At 45.0% G+C, this 27594-nt stretch overlaps 1 long non-coding RNA gene across 2 annotated transcripts in view; it reads right to left on the reverse strand.

Annotated features, from left to right (window-relative positions):
* Positions 1 to 618: 618 nt before the first annotated feature.
* Positions 619 to 27594, reverse strand: part of LOC137441442 (uncharacterized) — a 31258-nt gene continuing 4282 nt past the window's right edge. Inside the window, exons 3-11 of one of the 2 annotated variants that reach the window (XR_010987410.1) lie at positions 24737 to 24802; positions 23742 to 23962; positions 22018 to 22203; positions 20475 to 21661; positions 10720 to 10858; positions 8190 to 8240; positions 7604 to 7653; positions 6244 to 6362; positions 619 to 5632 (exon numbers count right to left, since the gene is read on the reverse strand). This is a non-coding gene — a long non-coding RNA (uncharacterized lncRNA). The remainder of the gene's footprint in view (positions 5633 to 6243; positions 6363 to 7603; positions 7654 to 8189; positions 8241 to 10719; positions 10859 to 20474; positions 21662 to 22017; positions 22204 to 23741; positions 23963 to 24736; positions 24803 to 27594) is intronic. The other variant, XR_010987411.1, reaches the window with a different exon arrangement.

The following is a 27594-nucleotide window of genomic DNA, read 5'->3' on the forward strand; positions in this document are numbered from 1 at the left end:
CACTTCTTTTGATGCAGCCGAGGATACGGTTGGCCTTCTAGGCTGCAAGTGCACATTACTAGCTCATGTCAAGTTTTTCAACAACCTATACCCCCAAGTCCTTCTTCTCAAGACCACTCTCAAGCCATCCCTCACTCTGCTTATATTAGTGCTTGGGATTGCCCCATCCCAGGTGTAGGACCTTGCACTTGTCCTTGTTGAATTCCATGAGGTTGACCTGGGCCCACTTCTTAAGCCTGTCCAAGTCCCTCTGGATGCCATCCCTTCCCTCCAGCATGTCAGACACACCACACAGCTTGGTGTCATCCACCAACTTGCTGAGAGCACACTCAATCCCTCTGTCCATATCACTGACAAAGATGCTAAAAAGCACTGGTCCTACTACCAGCCCCTGAGGGATGCCATTGGTCTCCATTTGGACATTAAGCCATTGACCACAGCTCTCTGTGTGTCACACCGACCCTTTGGATAGAGTTTGCTGGCAGCCACATGAGTCTCTTTTTCTGTTTTACAGCGTAGGTGATGACACATTGCTGGTACCATTGAAGCTCCAACCAAGAGGCAAACAGCTTGTTTAAAAGTTTATTTCAATGAAATTACAATAAGGCCTCCAGCTGGAAAGGTTATTTATTAACCTCTTATTTACAAATTGAGCCCTGATTTGAAAATTAAGGCATTGTAATTTAATATTAACCCACGTGTCAGAAAATAATGAGACAAACTACAGGGAAAATTGCATTCCATATTGCAAAAGACCCATTTTATTTATAATGACCAGGAATACAAGTCATGCCAACATTGATGGATCATACTTTAAAAATCTTGATAGCTCATTCATTTCTATAATTATATTTATTACAAATTAAATAAGTTGAGGACACCCTTGATATACAAAGAGACAAAATTAATTTGTGAATCAGTATTAATCTGTCATCAAACTAAATGAACTCTCTTTCTAGCAGCCTACTGAATGTAATGTACTGTACCAGGCTTTCTGTGATCCTCAGGACACAAATGCAATGGAAGTGCAAGTCCAAGCTGCTGAAGGAACATCTCTTCACTTGGATGTGTGGAATTTCTCAGTATGGCTTTTAAAATCAAGAGATGAGGCTACAACAGAAAACTTTCTTGGCTGGTTTCTAGAAATCTAAACAAATTCTAGCATTTCTGTGAGCCTGCAAGGACCCTGTAGCCAGGAGCTTCAATGCAGTCAATTTGTAGAGCTCCATGGACCCCAGTGTGACCAAGCCCTGCAGGCTGTTCTTCCCTCAGGCAGCAAACTAATGCAGCAGTCATGGCTGCTTAAGCCAATAGCAAAATGCAGTGTGCTTCCTGTGGTCCCTATACCGAGATCACACTGGGAACCCAAGATGACTTGTACATCACTTCACATGACTGATGTCCTTTCCTGACAATACAGGTCCTGAGGCCTCGGGGCGAAAGCCTGCTGTGCACTGTAGCCACAGTGCAGTGCTGTTTGTGATGGGCTTCAGCCCAAGCATCTTGGGTGATGCCCACTCCCCTTAGCCAAGGGAGAAGCAGCAGTGGCTATTCAGACGTTTCTAGATGAGATTACAGACCTTAATGTTCAACAACTGCTGCTGTGGTTAACTGAAATGTGAGCCCATCTGCTCTGGGGTTTTGTGCCTGTAGACAAGGAGTTCTGCCAGCTTCAGGAGAACTTGGGCTTTCCTCCAAAGGAGTAATTTTGGGGGGGGGGGGGAAGAAAAAAAAAAGAAAAAGCCTGGTTAGAGCACATCATCCCAGTGGACACAAAGAAAGTACAGCAGGACAGGTGGCGGCTGCATGTTCCCTTGCCTCCATCTTTCTCATCCCAGCACTGTCCCCTAGAATCAGTGCTGACAAGATAGTAGTTGGTCTATTCCTCTCCAAATCAGGACACAACTTGTCTAAGGCAGCAGAAGTGCTTGCCTGTCTCTTTGCGGAGCAGGAATCATTCCTGTATTTAGAGTCCTCTTTAAATTTTTTTTTACCAAATTTTCTTGCTTGTCTTTTTTACTCCTTCTCCCTCAATTCCCCCTGCCCCCTCAAGCCTTTCTAGAAGGAGGTGTACAAGCTCATCATCTCAGAGGCAAATTTTTAACTCCAGAAGGTTGAATGCCGTCCACAACTGGCCAAAGCACTCTATGATAGTCTAGTGATCTCTCCATGTCATTTACCAGCTAGGATCAACTAATAAAGTGAAAGATGTAGAAATGTCTTTTAGAGTTACCTATCCATAAGTAACTAATTTTGTAATGAATGAAAGGCCATATTGAGCTGATGCCTTAAGGACTAACTTCATCTCCATAAAGAGAGAAATATGACTCCAGTGGAGACAGCCTGCATGTGGCATTAACAAACCCTCTTTGTGCTTCTATAGGAAAGACTGACACCAAGTGAGTTGTGCACTTGCATCAGCTGCATGTTATTTTGCTTTAATACTGGTGACTCCACCTCATAATATTCCTAAGGCTTTAGTTCTGCTTGCAGAGAGTTTGTGGGCCCCTTCTCTAGGAAAAAGAGAGCTGTAAAGGTGTTTCTGAGCTAAACATTTTGGTTTAGGGTGACTCCAGCTACAGAACAAGAACAGTACCTGGTTTAGTAATACAGCAGTAATTAATTCTGAATGCTCATAAAGGAAAAACTCAGTATTGCCAGGAGAAATTATTTACACATCTTTATATGACAGTGTTTTTCCATTCACCTTTTTTTGGAGCATTTCCCTCAAAAGACATTAAGCCCATACATTACTATTTAAAGAGCCTAATTCAACCCAGGCAATAATGACCCATAAATATTCATGATTTTGTTTTAACATTAAAATAACATCTGTTTCAAAACATCTGCAATCTGTTTTCAATGCTTGGGTAACATTTAAATTAACTGTAACTAATACAATAAACCGCTATTAGGGATAATGATAATGAAAGATGCCCTATTAAGAGACAGGAACAACATGGAATTGGATGAAAAACAAAGCAAGGGGTGGAGGGGATGAGCCAAACAGTCAGATACCAAAGCTCCTTGAAACTTAAATCCAGCATTACGGGAGAGTTTCCTGTGTGTAGGACTAATAGCTTAGCTTAACTATTTCAGTTGCTGCATCTCAGTTCTGCTTGGGTCTTGTTCAAATTTCCACTGCAAGAGCAATAATTCGTGGCCAGGCAGTGCGACTACTTTTAACAGGGTTGGAGGAGGCTCGCTCTCATCAGTTGAAGGGGCCCACTAAGTATTTCTGAGCTGGGAAAGCCAGCCACAATGCACCCAGGGCTTTCCCAGCCAGATGTGGTTAACAAACCCATTAACCACTCCACCCACCAGCAAGATATCTCTGGTGAGTGATGATGCCTGGTGCTCCTGGGCACTGCCATGATCCACAGCATAGAGTTAACCAAAATATTAACTTCCCCCCCGCCCCCGCCAAAGGATTCTTGTTTTCTACTATGATGTCTCCTCTTTTCCTCCCCTTGCCTGGGAACAATTACATCATGCACATCTGCATATCATTGTAAGGGTGACAGTGAAGGTCAGATGTATGACCGTGCCAGGGAGGAAGTTTCCCATCCTCTGCTGGTGGCTGCCAGTGGGCTGACACTTGGCACCCACCTTCACGAGACCCACACACAACTTGTGCCCACAGCCCCCAGCTGGAAAGTTTTACTTTCATGGAATGCCTCGGTGGGTCATAAATCATAAATCAATTTGTTTAAAAATTATATTTAGGGGTTTTGTGGTTTGTTTGGGGATTTTTAAGCCAGCCCTCCCTCTTTGCTTCTCTCACTCCCCAACAAGAATTCAGGAGGAGTTTCTAATCTCCCAGACCAAGTGCAAAATGTCGGAGTAACAAAAAGCAAGGATTACAGCAGCTGGGTTTGCTCTTATCTGATGATTTCTTTTAAAGAAATTTTCCTCTTTAAAAATACATTCTTCCAGTCAAAACAAAACCAGGACTTGCCACACATCTGTGCAACTTTGACGCAATAAGGACAGCTGTTTACACTGACAGAGCAGCACCTTTTTACCCCCAAATCATCAGGCAATCTAAAGAGGCCATTGCACAGGTACAAATAGCTCCAGGAACAACCCTGTGGCTGTTCATCTGCTTTGGCCTGGACACTGCACCCCAGGCTAAATCCTGCATCTTGGCTGTGCTCCCAGCCCCTGGCACTGGGCTGGACCAGGTCCTGGCAGGCCACCATGGAGCCATGCGTCTGTGCCTTTCCAGCAGAGACAGGAGTCCATGGAAAGCAGAGCATAAATCCAAATCATTTAAAGTGTGATTAAGACTTTCCCTGATTACTGCTCTGCATGATATTGAATGCTTCAGCTGTGGGTGATTTACTGAAGTAATATATAATATGCTGAGTTCTGTTAACAGTCCCCATCAAGCACAGTCTAGCTGAATGAAGAGGAAAAGAGAGTCACAGGGAGAGGGAGAGGGAGAGAGAGAGCAAGAGAGAACACTCTAGGAAGAAACCTCTCTGGATTTAAGGGAAATTGAAATATGCACATGGTAATCTGTGTCCAAAGCTTTTAGCACTTCAAAAAGTGCTAGTTGCTAATACCACTGGCTAAAATCAGTATTGCTTCAATGGTTAATGGTCCCAGAGCCATCCTCACCCTCTCCTTCCCTGCACTACTGACACCTGACTCCTTTACCATGGCTACTTTGAGGTAGACACTTGGCTTTTGGGGTTGTTTTTTTCTGCTTTTTCAGCTTCAGGTATATTCAGTGGGATTTTTAAACTATTTTTTTTAGTTTTATTCCAGAGTGAAGTTTCATTTTCATGTTCTTTGGCAAAGGGGAGTATGCACCAACAATGTTTTGTGCATCACCAGCAGCACCAAACCAGAGCAGAGGAGGTGAAACTGGTGGTATACTGTAACCTGAAAGGCTGGCCATTCAAAACCAAAAAATAAGTGAGAAAATAACAATATAGAATAGAATAGAATAGAATAGAATAGAATAGAATAGAATAGAATAGAATAGAATAGAATAGAATAGAATAGAATAGAATAGAATAGAATAGAATAGAATAGAATAGACCAGGTTGGAAGAGACCTTCAAGATCATCACGTCCAACCTATCATCCAACACCACCTAATCAACTAACCCATGTAACCAAGCACCCTGTCAAGTCTCCTCCTGAACACCTCCAGTGACGGCTACTCCACCACCTCCCCGGGCAGTCCATTCCAATGGGCAATCACTCTCCCTGTGTAAAACTTCCTCCTGACCTCCAGCCTAAACTTCCCCTGGCGCAGCCTGAGACTGCGCCTCAGACTGAGACTGAGACTATAAGCACTCAGTATAGTTTAAATACTTCTAATGTTTGTGTTTTGATAGCTGAATTAGCTGTTAGTTACACAGGTAAGGGGTTTATTTATTTTCATATATGATATTAGTTATATTATTGCTCCTTTAGGATCTGATTCAATGAGATGATACCTCCACAGTGGGCTAATTTTAAAGCATCATCTTCAATTAACACTGATCTCCATCACAAGCCTTCCAAAATAAGGTGGCTGGCTTAGAAATGACAAGATTATAAATCAAATGCTTTATCTGGCATTCACTTTTGAGGATCCATGTCTCCAAGTTCTTGAGTGGTTACTTCCTCAGTACCACCTGAAAGGCATAAACATTGGAAATAACTTTTTTTTTAAAATCAGCAGCAATGAAGGCAGTTACACAAACACCCCTACTCCACAACCTGCAGCTTTCACAAAGCTCAGTCCAACATCCAGAAATCACAAGCATTTTCAGTGCAATACTCAAAACTTCTCCAGCTCACCAAGAAAAGAGACCTGAAAACACACGTGGGGTTTGGTTTCATTTTCTCAGTTTCCACAACTGCTGAAACTAGACCCAATACCAATGCACTACTGATGAGAAGGATTCTTCTCCAGCTCTGATATTCTTACATGAAAGTTGCAGATTTGTTTTTCTGCACCACAGTAGGTGGTGACTTACAGCTTACAGCCAGTTTGTGATGTACATCAGTGCCCATGTGCATTTCCCTTCCAGCAAATGCAGTGCAGCAAACAAGAGATTGCTCTTGACATTGCCCTGGCTCAACTAGCAAAGAGCAAGACTGCAGCTCAGATCTTTATTCTTCATCCTCTTGGATGCCAGGCAGATATGCTCCATAGTATCAGCGACGTTACACAGCCCCCTCCCTGCTGTCAGCTATATCCCAAACACACTGCCACCAGCACACTAAGAGAAGTCCAATTTACCAGCCACAGCCCAGCAAACAAAGGTCTGGTCTGGCTGGGGAGGTGCTATATGCACACTTAGTGCTGGAGTAGTCACTGAGCTCATGGAGATGAAGAGTGTGGCTGCTGTGCTCTAACATCTGTAAAGGACACACCAACAAACAGATTTTTAATCTTTTTTCCCTGCAGATAATGTGGGTGAATTTTGATGGGAGCAAAAAAAGTGCAGCCCTGATCTGGAGGTAGGCACATACCCATTGTTGAGGTCTTGCTCCAAGGTCCAAGAAGCCCAAGAGCTTCTCTGGAAAAATGTCTGTAAGAGTATTTTAACCTGGCCATCATATTTTCCCTTAATCTCCCTTACAGAAATGATGTCATCATTTTAGCAGAAACTTTCCAAATCTAATTCAGCCCAAGGCACGAGCCATTAAAAGTCTGGCAAAGTTGTAGGCTGCTGGAGCTTCAAACAGAAGGGCTCAGGCAGTCTCACAAACAGGTAGAAATCCCAGCTCTGCTGACGCACTGCTGCACCACTTGCCTCCTGAAACCCAGAGAAGCATCACCAACCTAGAGCCCAGATATTATGACCCTTGGTACTGCGGTGGCAAAAAAAACTATTGCTATTTCTTGGCCCAATAAAGCAAAAAAAAATAAAAATGCATATGCAATAAATTGTCTTTTTTTTTCCTGTTGTGGGTTGTTGGGGGTTTTTTGTTTGATTATCCGTCATGATAAGACATTACTTAAAGCGGTGGTGACACTGTCTAATCATTCTTGTGAAATATAGACTTCTCTCTCCACTTCAGACAGAGCCAACATTAATACACATTTATGCAAAGCAGAGCTGGAGCTGTCAGGGGCTAATCTTTACAAGTATGATAAATGATGTTTATTTTCAGTGATGGAACGAAACACCCGGGCTGACAATAATTGTAATAAAAAGGACAGATCAACTTCTATAAAGTGATTGAATTACCAGTCTATTGCATTAATGCCTGATCTTGGCTCTGTCATAAACCTGCTTTAGGTTACCAACGACTGTGCATTAGGAAATACCCACCTTCAAATAGGCACTCTGCCCTTGACCTCTGGTAATGCAGAGGAGTCACTGCTGGATGCGGATTTTGGCCACTCTTACCCTTGTTTGTTTATAGTAAAGTAATGTTTCCTCTTCTCAGGCCAACAAAGAAGCACTTACCTTGAGTACTGTGTCCAGTTCTAGGCCCCTCAGTTTAGGAAAGATGTTGAGTTGCTGGAACATGTCCAGAGAAGGGCAACAAAGCTGGGGAGGGATTTGGAGCACAAGAGGCTGAGGGAGCTGGGGTTGCTTAGCCTGGAGAAGAGGAGGCTCAGGGCAGACCTTATTGCTGTCTACAATTACCTGAAGGGATGTTGTAGCGAGGTGGGGGTTGGTCTCTTCTCCCAGGCAACCTGTGACAGAACAAGAGGACACAGTCTCAAGGTGCACCAGAGGAGGTTTAGGCTGGAGGTTAGGAGGAAGTTCTTCACAGAAAGAGTGATTGCCCATTGGAATGGGCTGCCCAGGGAGGTGGTGGAGTCACCATCCCTGAAGGTGTTTAGGAAGAGAATGGATAGGGCGCTTGGTGCCACAGTTTAGTTGATTAGATGGTGTTGGATGATAGGTTGGACTCAATGATCTCAAAGGTCTTTTCCAACCTGGTTAATTCTATTCTATTCTATTCTATTCTATTCTATTCTATTCTATTCTATTCTATTCTATTCACTTAATGTCTCCCGTGCCTTGAAGAAAAGTCACAAAAGCTCAACACACGCCTCCTCCATGCCCATGTGATGCCAAAGATCCCATATGCAGGGACATTGGTACCAAATTTACTGCTTGTGCCTGCAACACAGGTCAGATTCACCAACATCTGAAAGGACCAGCACAAGGACAGTGGACAGCCAAAACCTCCTTGAAGCAAAAGATTAAAAGACCTCCCACCTGCCTGGACAAATGGCAGCATCCTACATTGGACAGGTCATGATGTGGCCCAGAGCTGTGGAGAAAAAAGAGGAGATGTATGTCAAACCACTAGATCAAACATCCCCATCTCAGGTACAGGCAGACCAAACTCTGTCCCAAACATGGGCAGGAGACATCCTCTGCATCTCCAACAAAGACAAATATCTAAGATGCAGCCTTGGAAGACAGAGCTATCTTTTCCATGGCAATTTGTTTTGCACAGAGAGACAATTTGTTAAAATATGGGTTCCAGAGAGTCCATGAGCTATCTTAGCTTTACCCGTGGTTTTGCTGAGTGGGTGCTCCCATATACTTTTGGTGGTTGTCCAGGCTGTGACACAGGCAATTTACAGACACACACGTCAAGCAAACCCAGCTAAGAGTGGGGCTTCTGCAGCTATTCCAGGCTGTAGAGTGATCTACTCCAGATTCAGGACTGAGTCACAGCCCACCAAAAAAAAATGGGCTAGACTAGGAGACATTGCACTGTCTTCCTTGCTTTATGACTCACCTTAGTATTTGTGCTGTGACCAAAAAGTCTCATAAATAACTGGGCCAGCTGATTGCTTTGTAAGTAACACTTTCATAGAAAGTAAAAACATTTTCAGTTTTCAGACTGGGACAGATGTTGTGGGGAAAAGAAGGGAAGACAGGCAAACAGAACAGGGTGTGCAGTCACATCTATGTATTCACACAAAAGTTCATGCATCTACTGCCCTGTGCTTCCCTACAGCTAGATTTCTGACATAATGCTAAAAACAAAATAGGAAAGGTTAAAATGCTGCTCCTCAACAATCCCTCACAGAACAATAGCCTGGAAACACTTTGCTTCGGGTCAATTGAACCATTTGTTTGCATTTTTGGATTGTTTCCTTTATGGGTTTTCCATTTCATTAAGTTTATAGTTTATATTTCATATTTCAGGTATTCCGTGCTTCTAATCTGGTCCAGATTTGTAGGGTGTTACTCTGCTTCATAATTCATTTTGCATTCTTTCGTGGGAGGTTTTTGTACCATGCTATACATTAACGCTCAGCAGTGCCAAGCAGACGTTATTTCAGACTGAAAACTTGAAATGTCCCATTCTGACAGCTGACTGCTATGAGTTTATTGAAATGAGTTATTCTGACTTTTGTTTCCCCCCTCCCACTCCACCCCCAAACTTAAGTTTGGCTGAATTGACCCACTCCAATTCAATTCTAGCAGAGCAGCGTTTTCTGACAGCAGACACTATGCAGGACACTTTCAACCTTCCCCAGCCACGTGAATTTTTCTGCATATGAGTGTGTGCTGTGCCACAGGGAGCAAATGACCACAGCTGGGCAGCAGGAGCTGTGATCATAGCCCAGATGATGTTTTCCAACAGCCTTAGTTCATGCCCAGCTGATGCTGGAAAGGTGACATTACTCCTGAAACTCCTGACAGAGAGAATCACGATTTTGAAGGAATATAAATCAGGTAAATATAGTTGCTCTAGAGAGTTGGCTGGCTTTGTTGAAGAGTATCTCCCACATCAATTCCTTCATGAAATAAACATTTCTGCTGAATATGTCAGCAGAAGCATTGCTATTACAAGGTTTCAGCCTCTGCAGACCTGCCTGCAGTCAGAAATGCAATAGACCAAGGAGGTTGTAGGCAGGTGGGGTTCACCCAGGCAACCGCTGACAGAACGAGAGGACGCAGTCTCAAGCTGTGCCAGGGAAAGTTTAGGCTGGATGTAGGAAAAAATTCTTCAGAGAAAGAGTGAATGGCTATTGGAATGGGCTGCCCAGGGAGGTGGTGGAGTCACCATCCCTGGAAGCATTTTAAAAACAGACTGGATGAGGCACTTAGTGCCATGGTTCAGTTGATTAGATGGTGTCGGTTGATAGGTTGGACTTGATGATCTCATAGGTCTTTTCCAACCTGGTTAATTCTGTGATTCTGTGAATCTGCAATATAGCTTATGTGTAGAACCTAGGACCAACTGGTGTGAAGCCAACATATGTGTCGGGTTCCTGGAACAGTCCTCCATCTGTCAAGAGAAAGGAGGTTGGACCTCCTCATTTAGCAGGGACTGTGCAGAGGGCTCAGCATTTGGCATTTCTGATGATGGGGTCATGGAAGATAGATAAGAGTGCACATACAACCTGTCCTACCACTGCAAAGGGCAATGAAAGATGTCCCTCGACCGGTCTCTTTCTCTCTATCCCATTTCTTATTCTGAGAACTGAGATATTCTAAATACTCTGCTTTTTATTAAAAGAGAGATATGTGCTTGAGATGTGCACTTTATAAGGTGGGCAGAAATCTCTACATTACATCACATTCCAAGTTTACACATCACATAATGCTTATATATTCTCCACAGTGAACTAATGGCAGAGTTAAAAATCAACCTCACTGGCAGGTAGAGACTTTTTTTCCCCAGGAAGCAGAGAGAAAAGATCCAGCACAAACCCCTGATCATCCAGCAATACCTGTGTCTACACTTTGATGGCAGAAGTGCTTGAGGTCTGAGCCAGAACACTTACAGCTGCTTCTCTCATGTCCACCACATCAGAAAGGGAAGCTCCATCATTCAATAATGGCAGCAAGACACCAACATCCTCCAAGTATTGATGACCCCAAACATGCTGGAACTGGTGAGTCAGCAAAAGCGCACCTGCTTGGCTAAAAGAAAGAAAAAACAAAGAAAAAAAATTCTGCTCATGGACTGCTGGGATGCAAAACAAATACTGATGTGACAAGAAAACTTGTGGTCATTTCAGAGAAAATGCCTGGCTTAGTTTTTTTTCCCCAGAACAGCCAGCCTGCATCCCTGTGCTGCTCTGGGCAAGGCAAGGCCAGTATAACGAGCCCACTTGGAACTGCCCAGGAGGAGGGCAGGGAAACTTGAGTATTTTTAGTTTCTAAAATTGCTTGTTTGCTGTCATAACAGAAGCCTTATTACTTCTGTCTATTTTGTTTATACCAATGGATCCATCATGAGGCAAAGACATCTCTTACCCAAAAGTGTGCAGAGAGACCAACAGAAGGAAAATCCAAGTAAAGCCTGTGCATGCAGGGACAGCTGGGGGTTGCAACATGCAGCGTCCAACAGTGCCCGGGCTTGCTGTGGGATAGAAATTGCCACCATTCTGGGGACACCAGCCTCTAAAGTACATCTCTAAGGAAGTGACAATCCCAAGTAAAGCTTATGCAGGATATTGGGCTCCCAGCGTGAGAACCACCAAGCACTACTCAAAGGGTGACAGAGAGCACAAAGACATGTGGAAAGAGGTAATGTGATAGCAGGGTCCATCAGTCTGGTCCTATCAAACCACAGCACTAAATCTCCAAACACAGTGGTGGGGTCACATTTCAGCACCAGCTGTTGGTGAAATAGACTGTGGTCCCCATCTCCTGCTTTGATGCCTCCAAGAGCTACTACTCCAAACCAGCCTGATCCACTCACACTCTGTATGTAATTGGTTAGAGCAGACTTGGGTGGGCTTTGCCTGGAAGAAAGGAAGAGACACATAAACTGCTCCCCTAGAAGTGAAGTGAAGACCCTGGAAAATGGAAAAGCAGGAGGACATGGAAGACAGAGACCTCATTCACAGGCACAGACCACAGAGAGGGCATCTCACACAGCAAAGAGCAGCCACTGTGAAGCCAGGGGAGAGTGGGGCCAAGGTGTCAGGGCTCACAGGCATCGCACAATGGAGGTGTCATGTGTGAGGTTTTTGTTGGAATTGCCAGAGTGAGGAAAGAGGTTTCTGACATTTGAGAGTGTCAAAAGGCAGCACCATGATAAAAACTGTGAAAACAGTAGGAACATTTCTTTAATAAGTCTCCAGACAGATAAATCACAGAGTAAGGAGAGATTGTGGTGCTATTTATTAGTCATTTGTGCATGATTTGCTCACACCATTGGTAGTGGAATTTATTTTTCAGGTACTTAATTTTCATCAGAAATGATTTGTGTGCTGCACAGCAGTTCACACTGTCACCACCACCCAGCAGTGCACAGGCACCGGTAACCAACAGCCTACAGACGGCTCCAGCCTCAAAAAAAACCACCAAAGCTGATGGTGACCTCCTAAAGGAGATACCCCAGTGGTTAAATGTATCAACTTTCATGTGTATCTGTCTTATTTTTCAGACCTGTTAGTATCCTTGCACAGCTGAGCAATATTTACCAGGTATGGTTGTTCAAGGTGAATTCCTTATTTACAGCCATTTCCCCATCCCAGCTTCACACTGGGAAATAATAGGCTTGGTGGTAAGGGGTGACAAGGCACAGGATGGGGGATTTACAAGTCTAGTCTAAAGGAAAACCAATGGAAATCATTAGACTGAGTTAAATGATACCCCAAATTGTAACTGGTGTTAGTTAGTGGGTTTAAGTTAAAGCAGGATTTCTCCCCTGTATGTATGTGGTGTTAGTTAGTAGGTTTAAGTTAAAGCAGGATGTCCTCCCTGTATGTAACATGCAGCAATACAACAGTGCTAGGATTAAAGTGACATTGCAGAAGCTCCATAGCCATTACTGCTGTATGGATTTCCAGGAACATTTACTTGGAATCATAGAATCAATAAGGTTGGAAAAGACCTCAAAGATCATCAAGTCTAACCTGTCACCGAACACCTCACGACTACTAAATCATGCCTTCAAGTGCCACATCCACTCCCTTTTTGAATCCCTCCAGGGACGGTGACTCCACCATCTCCCTGGGCAGCCCATTCCAATGGCCAACAACTCTTTCTGTGAAGAACTTTCTCCTCACCTCAAGCCTAAACCTCCCCTGGCACAGCTGCTTGATCAAGTTTAACTTACCCACAAACTACAAATTATCCCCACCTCTTGTTCTTCTGATAGTTCAAGCTCCATTCCCTTCTTCACTCCAAGCTCCACTTACCACAAGAATCTGTAAACCAAAATGTTTAGGCTTTGGAAGCCATTACCTGAAAATCATGAGGAACTCCAGATTAAGGCTGTACCGTTGTGTAAAATCCAATTTTTTAATCTTATTCAGACACACAGAGAAATTCAGTCCCTGGTCTACTCCCCGCCCAAGTCCTTGAACTTGCGAGAAACACTAGCAGATGTTCATTAGTGCATTGGTAACTAGAGAATTGGAGGCACTTGTCGACTCTGTATGTGATGAATAAATGTTGGAAAGGTTCTGCTGGGTAATAGCACTTTTGGTCTGAGGCCAGCTGGATGCATTCAGAAAAAAAAAGTGTGTGAGAGGAGGGCAAGTTATGGCCAACAGTTCTCCTGTGTTGTTCCTATTCTTATTATTATTAATAACAATAATTTTAATTGTAAGCATAAGCTGCCAAAACCTTGAACATATCTACCCCCTAACTGAACAACAAAGAGCAAATATTTGGGTGCAATTTACAAATTTTTGAGGTTTAATAAAGATTTGGCTGCTCATAGGTAAACATATGATGCCCTCCTGCTCCCCCTACCATCAGAGCCTGGACATCACAGTAAACAGCTAAGAAGGGCAGAGCTTGCACAGGAGCACTAAAAGCACCAGTATCACTTGGGATCTCAGCACATCTCCCAAACTAATTTTCAGGCTTGTACTTCATTGGCAATTTCAAGCTGTTTTCCTTCCCTGCAAAAACTCTCCATCACTTGAGTCCACCACTAACCCCTCCAAAATCCAGCAGACCTCTTTGACCTCATGGGTAGATGCCACTTGCACCAACTAGGCTCTTTTAAAAGAAAAGAGGGACTTTGCTCAGGATTAAACTGCACTGTGTGTTGCCTGAAGCAGCCTGAGACTGCAAGCAAGGTGCCTAGACGGCAAAAGAAACTCATGAACTGTGCAAGAGAACAAAAGCTTGGGGGTGGAGAAATCACTTTACTTTGAAAAACTCAAATGCTTAAGCACTTTTTGTTAAAGTAATCAAAAAAAAGCCCTGCACCACTGGGCCAACAGGAGAGAAGCCAATGCTTCTCCCAAGGCACCTGTCTGGGCCAGAGCACTCTCTGTATGTGGGAGTGAGCAGCTCCACTCAGTCTGTTAGCAGAAAAATAACTGAAAGTGATCTGTTGGAAGCTGTCTCCGTACACAAAGGCACGCAGACACACAAACATGCACAAACACACACAGAGCTTTGATATGTGGGTCTGAATTAATTATAGTTGGCAAACACAAAGGTTGGATATCCTTGAGAATGATGCTTTACAAAGCTGTACTCTGGAAATGAGGCCTTGGTTTCCCAGAGAAATATAAAGCAGAGAGCAGTCACATCTGGATTTTTTCTTGTTCTCACATCACCCTCCATTTCCTGGTTAAAGCTAGGATCTCCCCAAGAGAGGCTTTTCTTGTGGTATTTCTAGCTGGGACTGGATGCACCACAAATCTCAGGAGAAGGTCTTGCCTTCCAAGATTCAAGAGCTGGAGAATCATGAAGCACAGATAGTTCAGGGAAGTGACTGGCTGTGCAGATGCTTTCCACGCTCTCAGCCTTTTGTGGGGTCCAGTAGCACTCATAATGATACAGGCTCCCATCTCGCCTCCTTCCCACCAACATGGACACTTGAGGTTACAACTGTCTGGAAAGCTTCCTTACTTCACAAAATTAAAAAGGGAAATGAGAAGTCCTGCTGTGTCAGAGGAGGTAGAACTGGAGGTCTGCCTCACTGCTTCAAGGTCATAAAACAGGATCTTACAACTGCTGCTCTAGCTAGTAATCCACTAAAAGAAGAGACAAACCCCAAGACTGTCCAATAGCTGATCTTCTCCAGGGGACATCAGCTTTCTGCTGTGCTGGGAGGTGAGCAACGTCCGGAAGGAGCCTCAATCCTCTCGCAGGAAAAAGCTCTCAGGCCAACCCAGTCTTTTCACTCCAGTCAGTTCTGGGTCTAATCCACCTCCATAGCTCACACTATGAAACTATCTCAGAAAAACAGAGCTTCAGAGCTCTCTCCACCCTGGCTCACACCCTTCTGTGTGTGATCTTTGGGTCTTCTGAAAAGGTACAAAAGAAGCACTTGGAAAGGCATTTGGCTGATTGTGGGACACCTAGGACCTCAGCCCTTCCTTGCCATCGGATTTCCTGCCTCCTCCTGGGTAATCTGCTTAACTGATCTGAGCCTCAGCTCTCTACATATAAAAACAAGAGACAGATAGAAGTACCAGCATTTCCTGGCATCTCTGGGATGTTGTAAAGATTCATGCATTAAAGAACAAAGCAGGTTAGAAGGTCAGTGTAGCACTGAGAAGGAGTATGTTTCAACACAAGGTTTGTTTATTCCATATTGTTCCTGTCCAAGGGAGATCTGAAAGTTAAAATTAAAGCAGATGAAATGCATCTCCTTCTGTGCTCCAGAGGGGACTGCTCAGTATGTGGGGACATCAAATGCTCTTGGGAATAGGAGGTTTGGAAGCTATTATAAAAACCAGAATCAAGAAGTGAAACCTACTCAGTCCCCCAGGGAGCCTTTACTGCCAACCATTCACTGATGTCATGGACAGAGGCTGGTGGACACACAGACTTCCCTACTCATTGATTTAAATGCAAAGCCTGGAGATGCACAGTCTGAAGTTGTCCCTCCTCTACCACACATCAAGCCCCCTAAACCCATCCACACAAGTCTCCAGCAGGGTTAGGGTTAGAGACCCTTTTGCAATATAATCCAGTTGCTGAAGCTTGCAACCTTCCTTCCTTCCACTTCATCATTGTTTAAACCTGAAGTCTTGTGGCTCTGCCTGTCCTGAATGAAATCTCACTCCAACAATATGCGTTGGCTGGGGTCACGCCACATGGGGCCTGTGGTATCATATTTTATCACAGGACAATGGGGCTTCCAGGGCCTTTCATTTTCACACAAGGCAGCTGCTATTTAAGAAGTGTGGAGCCACTTGGGAGTTGAACACCCTCCAGTTCAGTCTGCAGCATCATGCTGCGAGTTTATTTTCCTTCTGGACCCACGAGATATATATTCCTGAGAATGCACTTTTCTCTTCAGGGATATTCAAGCCTCTTGACCAACAAAATAAAGTCTAAAATTCAGATCTGTCATCTCCTGGGCTCTATTAGGAAATGTCTACCATTACCATGAACTGTCTGAGGAAAACAGCTATTTCTATTTAGGTACTCATCTTGGACATCTAAGTGCTGGGCACATTGCCTCTGAATCCTCATGCCATGAAAACAACCACCTCAGACCTGAAAGAACCTTCCAAAGTAATTGCTGGTGCCTTCAGATTCAAACACATCACTGATACTTCCTCTCAGCTCCTCCCTTCACCATATCCCATTCCAAACAAGGCTGCGCTTAGGAAATTCACTGCATGGGAAATGTAGATACCTGAGGCATCGTTATGCATCCCAGAACAGTGCTGGGATCATGAGTGCTTCAGGACAAGACCAGCCCTACCTGCTCAGCTGCACAGCCGCTTCATCCAGTTTGTCCACCAGAGCTTGAGAAAGTCCCTGCTTTCATGTTATCCTGTGTAGCTCCTTCATTCAGACTCCAGATAACTCAAGGAAACAGAGCCAGTGCTTCCATTGTCCTGGGAATTACTGGAGTGTGCAAACATAAATCCAGCCAGGACATCTGAGTGATGGACTCCTGATGTATTCCCCACTCCCTAGCACTTGTCACCTTTCCTCCTTTGAACTATTGTTTCTGATAGTGCAAAAAAAAATTTCTATAGCAAAATGTGACACAACAGGGCCCAGAGAGAATGTGGGATGCCAAGGCTAATGCCTCACTTCCTGTGTGAGCCTCTCACTGGGAGACCAGTTCTGAACCCCTCAAAGGAGCCTGATAAGCCCAAACTAAAGCAAGCAGGGAGAGAAAATTTAAACCAGTCTTTAGTCTAGCAGGAGCCAAGGATCCCAGGTGTTGACCCATCGCTGCATCTGCCACTTTGCCCAGTCCCACTGAGCCTGAACCTCAAGAAAGACTTGGATGATGGGTAAGGGCACAGAGAGGATGAGTGCAAGGAATATAGGACAGATCAGGAAATAACAGTTTCTGAGTGCAGATGTGACAGTGGTCTTCAGATGTGCAATAAACTACAGTGAAAAGGAAAAACACTATTTCCTGCCCAGGGTTTATTGAACGAGAAGTCAGGGACACCAAGTGCAGGAAAAAAAAGACTTGGGTTAAACAACAAGAAAACCTCTGTAATGATAAAGGTAATGCAGGCCATGGGGAAGCTGCAGAATTTCCCCTATTAGGGACCTTTGAGAACTGGTTAGATTAATAAATACGTGCCAAGAAGCAGCAGAGTATATTTGATCTTGCCTTCAGGTGTGACCTCTTCAGGCCTCTGCCACTTCTCTGATCTTCCAGGGTGTGTCAAAGTAGCCCAGTAACACAGAGCTGCAATAAATCCCAGCCCTGGGCTGTCGCTGGGTGCATTACAGATCTCTATAGGAAATGGCACTTTTTTGAGGTGGCAGGAATCATCCTGACAACCTGCTTGTTTCTCTGTCCAGGCTGTGTATGAACCCCATCTTGGAATAACTCACATGTACCTGGTTAAAATTCTACCAATACAGATGTGTTCGACTTGCAGGAGTGGGAAAGCGGAGATACAGGGGGTAAACATGAGAGGTCTGACACATGGTAAGCAGGCAATGTGGACACTGGGTGAAGTTCAACATCTCTTTGATGGTTTCTGGTGATGCTAGGGCCCCCTTGAAACCAGCATGAATGCATTGCCCCCTCATGTCTTTCTTTTTAATAGATACAGCCCATTTCAAACTATATGTCCTAAGACCAGGCAGTAAAGGGTCATAAAATAGCCACAGGTGTCAAAACAAATGTGTCATCTGTGCCTGGTGCAGTAGGAATGGTGGCTGATGGTGAGGGCAACAGTGATTGCTACATTGCTGGCAGCCACCACCTGCTTGCCACCCTGCCCTCTCCCAACTTTCTGCAGCAGCATCCCAGTTTAATTTGGTCTGCTGCAGTGTCAGTTAAAACAGAGATCTTTAGGTTTCTACGAACCCACCTTCCCTTGTGCTTAGCTGCGAGAAACTGGAGGATTTTCAGCCAAGCTCTTCTCTACCACCTAGTGGGAAATCAGATTTTTCCCACCGTGGCCAGCACTGCTCTGAGCAGGATCACTTGAGTAATGCCTGGACGAGCTATTTGCCAGCCTCTCTGCCTACACCTACTGAGGACATTCCAATGTCCCATGAAGGCCAGAGTACAAATGAAGCAGTGGATCTCTTCCTTTGTGAGAAGGCAAAGTTGGGAGATGTTATGACCTCCATTACCAACTATTTCTAGCGAAATAAAGCACTATCCAAGCCATTTCCCAGTCAACAACCAAGCAAAAGGGCACACAAATTTGCAGCATCTCAAAGCCTCTGAATGTAGCAGACCACCACATCCCCTATCCCCCAAAAAAACCCCAAAGAACAACAAAAAACCCAAAACAAACAAAACCAACCAACCAAAACAACTGCCCCCCCCCCCCAAAAAAAAAAAACAAGACAAAACAAACAAAAATACCCAACCACAAAACCCACCCAACCAACCCAATCCCCAGAAATTCTCCATATCATCCTGCTTTCAATCACCTCAGTCAAGGTCTGTGCACAACCCATGAGGCCCAGAGCTGCTTGCAGACTCAGGAGATACGAGGGTCTTGCAGCACCTGAGCACTGGCCATCGGCATTTAGCCGCTGATGGCTCTCAGAGGAGCAGGGCTCTGGCCAAACTCCGGCGCAGGTAATTGCAGGCTGCACACTTAAACCCCCCCTGCAGATACAGCCGCCTTCATTTCCTGTCCTACACACTGGGGTAGTGTTGCTGTGTGTTGTTAAACAGCTGCCATGCGCTACCCAGAGGGGCTTGTATTTTGTCCATGGGCGGGGTTGGCACGCTTCACCTACTCTGAGAAAGCAGGCAAGGAGGACACTGGGTTGAGCTGCTACTTGCCTCTCCCCTTCCCCAACAAAGTTTAGGCACCAATGGCTCGCTCTGGTCTTTCTCCTGTAGCCAAAATCTGGCTAATCCCTTCCCTGGTAAGCATGCACCAATGGGGAAATCTGGTCTTTCTTCCAGCTACTCCAAAACAGAGGATGCGAGGGGTTAATGGTGCAACTGCTGGGGGTGGGGGTGGGTTCTTCTTGCAAACTGGAGACCCCTGTGCGTTTTATTGGGAGGGCTGGTGGGGGCGGAGGAATGAGGCGGGGGAAGAGAATTTGCTTTATGGCTTTGACAGGAACTCCCATCATGGTATAATTATGGAAGTGAGAAGTCTGCATGTAATGAAGACCATATGCCGTGTTAAAACACACATGCACAAATATTAGGCTCCCATGAGGCCTGTGGGGGAAATGGGAGGGGATCAGGAAGGGGTGGTGGACCCAGCCCTCTCCTCCAAGCTCCTGGAAACAGCCTGGCCGCAGCCAGGGTAGCAGGGATGTAGGGCAGCTGGGCCAGTCTGGGATGAAAAAAAAATCCAATTGAAATAACTTACAGAGTGAATGGAAGGACCCCGATGCCAAGGGGAAAAAAAAAAAAAGAAAGGAAAAAAAAGGACTTTCACTCTACATTGCTGCAGAGAGCCCTTGAGAAAGTAGTGTCTCCTTCAGCAGTAGTTTTTCTTCTCTGGGTTTCACTAATATTTTTCCCTTCCCTTTCAAAATATGCTCTTGCTTCTCTTCCCTCAATGGAAAACATCTGTGCACAGCTGTCTGTGGAGGCGACCAGCCCACCTCCTGGCTCAATACAGCTGCACCGGCAGGAGCCACAGGAGCCATGCAACATCCCCAAGCTGCTCCTGGGTTGAAGATGACTCCTCCGAGTGCCAGGGCCACCCAGCTGTCGTTTGAAATCCCCATGGCAGCCTCTCCATCACCCTGCCTGCTCTTTATAATGTGACATTTTCTTGGCTACAGCATATTCTTGTCTCTTTTCTGGATCTTACATGTCTTCTGCGTCACATCTCCCACTTGTTCTCTGCATGAGTCCTTTTGGTTTCTTTAAGGTCATTTCTTCCTGTGCAGGTCACATGCCCACAGGACTACCTTCTTCTTCTCATCTCACTTTCTGTGTCTGTCACTCTGCAAGTCGCTGTGACACCCATGCTCCCTTGCCCTCATGCCCAACCTGCCAGCCCACTGGCACACACTCAGCAATCCATCACATCTCTTAGGGAGCTGTGTTCCATATTAACCTTCCTAGGGATGGACCCGAGCTGATTTTCACCAGCTTTAAATCCACTTACAATGTTCACTCCCCAGCTTTGTCCATCCTTTTCCCATTGACAGGACAGGCTGTCCAATTTTCTCCCTACTGGTGGTGCCTTACCTGGGAGCCCCAGCTCAAGCTGCCTGGCACAGGCCCATTTTCCTCTACCAACTTATTTTGTCAGGAAAAGGCAGCCCTTGCTGTTTGTGTATCAGGGCTGGCAGCAAGAGTTGTGCAGGAGCTGAACAGCACCAAGGACATCCAGCTGCAGGTCTACCTGTGGTCAGCAAGGGAATACAAGGATCTGGAAAAGCAAAATTGTTTAGCTCATCATAAGTTCTTCTTGCACCTAAGGAAGGAAAGATTCATCCCAGTGCCTCTTTGGCAGAAAAGAGAGGTGACAGACAAAAGCCTATTCCCTCAGAAAGAAATGCCAAATACAATGGTGAATTATTCTCACTTGTTTGGATGGGACTGGCAACATGAAGGAGAAACCATAAATTTCATTTACCATATCCTTCATTCAGCCAACATATAAAATATTATTTTCATTGATTTATCCATATACCATTGGGTGTCCTCCTTAAAAAAGTATTTGCTTTCCACCACCCAAAGCTGCTGCAGCTGCTATAAATGCGTGACAGAAAAATGGTTTGGGTAGTGACTCCCATAGCACTGCAAGGAGGTTTTAGAGAAGGGTCACCCATTCCATAGAGGGAGAACTCAAATTTCCCAGGTACACCAAGGAGATCCACACAGAAAAGTACCTGAACGAACACCGCCACCAAACGTGTGTTCATTTTAGGATTTACCTGTCCTTCTCACTTTATCTCTGGAAGTTTCTCCCACATTTCCCACCTACATCTGTTCACAGACAAAGCAACAATGAGCATTCAGTGTTGGGAGCAAAATTTTTAATTGTTACTCCAATTAATAGTATCCCTCATCTCAGTGGCTAAAAGATGCTAACACTCAGGGCTCATCCTCCCTAACACTTACTACCCGTGTGCTGCAAACCCTCTCCACCACTGCCTCAACATCTGATGAGAAACAGAGACATTGCTGAACAGGCCTGTCCAGCTCAGCTGTGATGCAGTGAACTTTCCAGGGCTCCTACTTTTACAGCTGTTTTTATAGGGGGGAGCTGTCACACGGAAGAGAATTGCAGGTGCAGTGCGAGTGGCCTTGCTCCACCAAGGATGGCGCGGTGAGGAATGACCTCTTCTTTTCCCGGTGTCTGCCAAGATCCGTGATTCCCATCATGCACAGTGTGTCATTTCCCATGAGTACCTGCTTGTTTCTGCCATCTGCCATGATTTATAGAAAATGGGCAGTGATTAATGGCCCAGTCAATGCCGAGTGAAGCCATTTTCTTTCATTTACCTGCTCCCTGACCTCCCCGTGCAGTCCCAGACAAGGGCTGGCAAAGTGTATTAATCATGCACTTAAAAAATGTTTTAAAGGGGAGCTCGATGGTATTTATGAAGTCTTTTTCTACAGAGGGTGCAAATTAATTGCCAAATAAAAAAAAAAAAAAAAAAAAAGGAAAAAAAAGAAAAAAAAAAGCCTCTTTGAAATGGAAATAAGTCACTTGAAAGCACTCAATGTTTGGTCCTTGAGTGATTCCCCAAAGCCAAGATTCTTGAGTCTCCCTGCTACTTACCTGGAACCAAGAGGCCATGGCTCTCAGATACAGAGGATGCCGTACAACACATCAGATTGAAGTGTGGTCATGGTGATGTCTCTGTCACCAGAGAGGTCTCAGGTCCCACTGTGGTGGTGGCATCAAAGCAGAGTGCTGCAGAACTATAAAGGCTTCGGGTTGGGCTGAAGTCTACCTGAACAGAACCTGCAATGGGGGAAGGATATCTGGGGAAAAGACCTTGATTTCCCATGACATAGGCTGTATTCCCAAAGCATGTGGAAGCATTTAGTCCCTGTCTGGACCCACAATAAGAACAGGCAAGTTGAGGTGCTCCAGGCTGCCTCCTCAGACATAAGGTGAGTTCTCTATACTATTTTTACCAGCTCTGAGTGGCAGGACTGACCCTGGGGCTCCTTGTGCCCCAGGAGAACCAGATAATTTTGTGGGGCTAAGCATCAATTTCTCTTGTTTTCTCAATCCTGGGGACAGGAGCTGCTGTTCACCTCTACTGTGGCACAGAGCCATGATGTCATCATCTGGAGTGGCATCCCACTTTGTTCCAGCTTAAATCTGATGTTTGCTTTCCTTGTGCTACAGCCCTGGGCCAGCACCACATGCCCTGTGTCTTGTACAGCTCTGCGTGGCCTCCTGGAGAACTCCACTCTGCTGTGGGCCCCTAAGGACAGCTGGGGTTGATAGCAATAAACTGAAAATCCCCTGTCAAGCCAAACAAAATTATTGAGTTATTCTCACCCGCCAGAGACCAAAGCCTTGTTGACAACTTAATTAACTGTGTTTGTAATGAATTTTTGGCCACATGCAACAGACTAATTATCAAAGCAAACCGTAATCTCTTTCTAGGCACATCAAAGTGTTGAGAGCACAAAATATTTACATGAGTCTCAGATAAAATTCTTTGCACTAATTCTTACATAATTAAAATTATGTTGGGGCTAAGGTAATTATGCAAGGTGCTTATATGGCATAACAATGTAATACCAGCCTGGGCCTTTTTTTCACCTGTAGTCAATCAGCAAAGTCCTCAAATGTATAACTTCTATTGAGTGCATTTTTAAGCAAGGAAACATAGCACCGCTTTTAAGGTCAGTTAAGGCATTTAGAACTGCCCACTAAGGCCATAGGTTTGAGATAAGCACCTTTATTAGTAGTATTATTTGAACTTTTCCCAGCACTAACTAGACATGAGCAGAATTGGTGAGTTTTAAATGGCCGTTGCAGCATTTTCAGCTGTCTCTCTGCAACCAGTGATAACTTTCTTTTTCTTTCCTTCAAAGTGTTGATGTGATTTTTGATGACTGAGAAGTGGACATGATTCTGCCAACCCATCCCTTCCTAAGGCATGCCCCTCCAGAGAACAGGGCACATGATAGGGAGAGAGAAAAGGAGTGAAGAGGGGATAGGGACACACATTCTTCCTGGGGTGGCAGGATGCCTCTTTGCTCTGAATGGGAGACACTGTGGCACAAGGCTGGCACCTCTGTCATGGGAGGAGTCAATGCCTTAATGTATTCCAAAAGGCACAGAGGGCAAAGGAGCATCTCCTCTGCCCAGCCCTGCATGAGTAGCTGTTCCAATTGTCACCATGACTGCAGGTATCTGCAGGCCACAATGAGCTCAGCCCTGGCTGCACACACCATCAAAAAAATGCCTGCAGTGCAGTGCACCAGCTAAGCCTGGGCATGAGAAAATGACCAAAACACAAGGTCACTCCCCGGTCCCACCTGCCATCTGTGCAAGGAGTCACTTCTGCTGTCACAGGATGTGGCCTAGTTTCAGGGAGAAGGTCCCAGCGATGTCACCCTGCATCCCCCAGCACGTTCTCCTGTCCATAGGATCAATGCACCTGTGCTGCTGTGACCCAGATCCTCATGGTGCAGGCTGTGTGGAGAGTATGTGATGACCCACAACATCCTTCAGCTGATGAGCTGAGAAGGCAAGATGTCTGGTTGTGGAGAAAACAAAACAAAAACAAATTCATAAAATAAAATGCTGCTTTAGATCTGTATTGTCACACTGCAGAGATTCGGTTGCAGAGGTCCCTGGCTTGCTCCATCCCTAATGTAGGACCAAATGTGCTTGTCTGCCTGATGGTCTGACCCATTATTATGATCCTCTAGCACTGGAGATAGACCCCTTTTCTACCCATACTAGCAGTCCCATTAGTAAGTTTTTTACTCTTCCTTGCTGATGTCTGAGTTTCATGTCCTACCAATCAGTGATGGACAGAGCTAGGAACCTCCATGAGCTCAGGAGCCTCATTTGTCCTAGGATGCCATCTGGCACTAGACCCACATTTTGATATAGGACAAGAAGAGTCCCCTCCATGTTGTACTAAGCTGGAGCCTTCAGCAGCCATTAAAACTGACACTTCCTGATAAAACATAGAGCTCAGCTTCCACCACACCATGTAAATCAGCAGCAAGGCCACAGGGGCTCACACTCTGCCACCATGCAACTATGGCTGTGAGAAGCACCTAGTCCAAACACTGTCCCTGCTGCAGATGTCAGGACATATGGTCCTATTTTTCCAGCTACAAAAATCAGCTCCTTCCCATAGCCTTTGGAGACAATTGCTGGAGGAAAGGCTGCCTTTGAACAGATTTCTGCCTAGTTTTGACTTCATTAGGCAAATCATTTCTTGACACAAAACACCAAGGGCTTTCCGAAAGTGTGAGGTGGGAGAGCTGGGCCTTGCTGAGCAGATCCAAGGGCTTACCCAGAGGTTTTCCCACAGACAGACAGCTTCAAAGAAACTGTTGAGCTTTCAGCTTGATCTGCAGAGCTGAAAAAAAAAAAAATTAACAAGCAAGTTTGGAGCAACAACAACAACTCCTCCCAGTCCTGCTTTCCCCACTGCTGCTGTCATGCTGGTGGGGCTGCACTGATGAACCCAGCACTGACTGGTGGGGTTTTCCACATCTCTGCAAACAGAGTCACTACAGAAAAGCATAGGTATGGGGGAGGACTTGGTGGAAACCCAGGCACATGCCAATACATCTGCCCCAGGCACCCCCAGTTCCTCTTACCTCCCAGCTGGCTTGAAATCACTTAACCCCACTCCAAATGACTTGTTCTCTGTGGCTTACAGAGATCAGGGTATAACCAGGAGCTCTTTTACATTTCAGGCTTTTGCATCAACCACAAGCCACTCTGGAGCCAGCCCAGTGTTTAATTTTTTGAGTGGATCAAGCTCTGATTTCATATTTTTTAATTTTTTTTTCTGCCTCCACAAAGTGGAAAGTGTCAGACAGAATGGAGACACAGACTAAAAGTTGAATGAGTATACAGAGAAGAGGCTTTTAGGGCTAAGAGTTTTGCTGCTCCTCAGTCTCAGCAGGTGGGTTGCTGAGCAGACTCTTTGCTCAACTTTACATCAGGAAAGATGTGGAAATTCTCATGAGTAGAAAGAGCTCTGCAAAGAGCTCTCTTATTGGTACCAGCATCCAGTATCAGCTGGTGTTCCTATCCACAAGTCAACTAACTTTACATTGAGAAAAAAAGAACAATGTCCTATCGCAAGGTCCTCAAAAGGTCCATGAGCTATAGAGACACTATGTGGATTTCTTTCATGGCAGGGCCTGGAATCACTCAATAGACAAACCCTACTATTTAGCCACTTAAGTAACCAACCAGTTAATTACCCTGAAGAATCTGAGGGATGTGATGCAGGAGAGATCTGAGTGCTGTAAGAGCCATTCCTCCTCTAGCCTCTTTAGCCAAACAGTTAGGGCATTTTTTGTCAGTATCTCAGTAGGTGAAGTTAAGTCTGAACTCTCAGCAGGCTCCTGTGCAGTGCTACTTCTTAATGCTCAATTGCCTAAAAGACAACGCCCACGTTCCTCAAGTTTCTGAGCAGTTTGGTTTGTTGGGATTTCTTTTAAGCCTTCAAAGCTTCTGCAGGATTAGGGCTTGGTTTAACCTCTGGCAGAACTGACAAATGCCTTAGGCGCTGGAAAGCTTTTGGAGTTCTTTGTCCTTGGCCTCTCTGCACAGGCCAGGACCTTTATACTGCTGCCATCTTCCAACCTCAGGAGAATTGCTGGGGATGCTCTCTAGTGGCAGCCTACAGAAAAAGGAGAGGAGAATTGCGCAGCTCTTACCCACAACATCCGGAGCAGCTGAGGTAAAACTGCTGGGGAGGCAGGCAAGTTTTTGAGGTGCAGGGGAAAACAACACACATTAGTGAGGGGAGTGGCAGGCTACAGGCTGGTATAAATATCCTCTGACCAAGCTGCTCTCATCTAAAAGGAGTAACATTTTCCATGAGCTGTTTGAAGGAATTTGTTATATCTGTTCAACACACTGGGGTTTTTTGCTGCTTGCAAAGCCTTCCTGTGCTACCTGGCCAGCTCCACGTTGGTAGTTTTTGTTTTTGTCCTGACGAAAGTATTTTGAGATAAGAAGGTGTTCCCCCTGTTTTAGTGATAGGAAACAAAGACAGAGAGAGCAACTTTGAAGGTGCTTTAGCACTGGCACAGAGGAAGATGTTCAGCATCAGTGGAAAAGGTGCATGAAGCACACCTGTGCATTTAAGAAAAGCTAAAATAACTCCAAATTCTGGATCAAAGCATAGAAAGTATTCATTTTAAAAGTTGTACTTATAACTATTACATCACCCTTTCAAGTTCTGAATAACAAAGACTGAAAATTAGATAGTCTTTTGAAATTTACCCACTATATAGCAGGGAAGCAATCTGACAAGTTAGGAAGAGAAGGACTTGTGTGAAAACAACATTAAAAAAACCCAACCAACAACAACAACAAAAAAAAAGACCAAAAAACCCAACAAACACCCACCACCCCCCTTCCAAATATTAAAACCACGAAAGTCTTTCTACCTCACAGTTACTAATACTTTTGACCTTTCTCAGAGACAAATAATAATAATTCCACCTTATTCCTAGATTGTCCCTGGTACATCTTAAGCCTATTTCCTCTTGTCCTATCATTTGTTACATGGGAGAAGAGACTGACCTCCTACAACCTCCCTTCAGGTAGTTGTAGGAGATATAAGGTCTTCTCTGAGCCTCTTCTTCTGCAGTCTAAACAATCCCAGTTCCCTCATCCACTCCTCATAAGACTTATTCAGTAGACCCTTCACCAGGTTTGTTGTCTGTCTCTGGACACGCTCCAGCACCTCAGTGTCTTTGTTGCAGTGAAGGGTCCGAAACTGCACCCAGTGTTCAAGATGTGGCCTCACCAGTGCGGAGTACAGAGAGATGACCACTTCTCTAGTCCTGCTGGCTACAATATTTCTGATACAAGACAAGATGCTGTTGGCCTTTATAAAATGTGAATTGTTATTCACAGTTCCTTAAACCCCTTGTGGTCAGCAAGGAAATCTAACACCAATCCTTATTCCGGCTCCGCACCCCGCAGCCCCGCTTCGGGATGAGCACAGCAACAGCAGGTGGAGCTGCGAGACCAGGAGTGAGTGGGGTGCCTGCTACAGCTCCTCCCTGCTCGGGAGCAGCGGGCAAAGAAACAAACACATGATTTTGAAGGGGAGCTGCAAAGTCTCGGCTCATTGTGGCCTTTTGAAGCTTCCTCTCCCTGCCACTAATTAATAAAAGG

Source organism: Melanerpes formicivorus, unplaced genomic scaffold, assembly GCF_026170545.1.
Source record: "Melanerpes formicivorus ecotype bairdi unplaced genomic scaffold, bMelFor1.0.p_v2 SCAF_5, whole genome shotgun sequence".
NCBI lineage: Eukaryota > Metazoa > Chordata > Aves > Piciformes > Picidae > Melanerpes > Melanerpes formicivorus.